General features: G+C 40.6%; 1 non-coding gene across 1 annotated transcript; it reads left to right on the top strand.

Annotated features, from left to right (window-relative positions):
• The first annotated feature begins 274 nt into the window (after positions 1-274).
• On the top strand, positions 275-382 carry LOC148579448 (small nucleolar RNA R71). The gene has a single exon (XR_015895770.1). It is a non-coding gene; the product is annotated as a small nucleolar RNA R71 (small nucleolar RNA).
• Positions 383-677: the final 295 nt, after the last annotated feature.

Here is a 677-nt window from a genome sequence, read left to right as displayed (position 1 = left end):
TCATATTGACTTGCTGAGTCAATATTTTGTTCTGAGCCAATATGGCATTCAGAGTATCAACTTCAAGAACTCCCTTCTTCATAGGCGTCCCATTGCTCACAGGATTCCTTTCAGAAGTGTACATGAACTGGTTATTAGCAACCATGTCAATGAGTTTTTGAGCTTCTGCAGGCGTTTTCTTTAGGTGAATGGATCCACCTGCAGAAGTGTCCAGTGACATCTTTGATAGCTCAGATAAACCATCATAGAATATATCCAAGATGGTCCATTCTGAAAGCATGTCAGAAGGACACTTTTTGGTCAACTGTTTGTATCTTTCCCAAGCTTCATAGAGGGATTCACCTTCTTTCTGTCTGAAGGTTTGAACATCAGCTCTAAGCTTGCTCAACTTTTGAGGAGGAAAGTACTTGGCTAAGAAAGTCGTGACCAGCTTATCCCAAGAGTTCAGGCTGTCCTTGGGTTGAGAATCCAACCATAATCTAACTCTGTCTCTTACAGCAAAAGGGAAAAGCATGAGCCTGTAGACTTCATGATCTACTCCATTAGTCTTAACAGTATCACATATCTGCAAGAATTCAGTTAAGAACTGAAAAGGATCTTCAGATGGAAGTCCATGAAACTTGCAGTTCTGCTGCATCAGAGAAACTAATTGAGGTTTCAGCTCAAAATTGTTTGCT

Source organism: Arachis ipaensis, chromosome B10 (genome assembly GCF_059453495.1).
Source record: "Arachis ipaensis isolate K30076 ecotype BB chromosome B10, ASM5945349v1, whole genome shotgun sequence".
Classification (NCBI taxonomy): Eukaryota; Viridiplantae; Streptophyta; class Magnoliopsida; order Fabales; family Fabaceae; genus Arachis; species Arachis ipaensis.
This window is presented reverse-complemented; position numbering and strand designations above follow the sequence as displayed.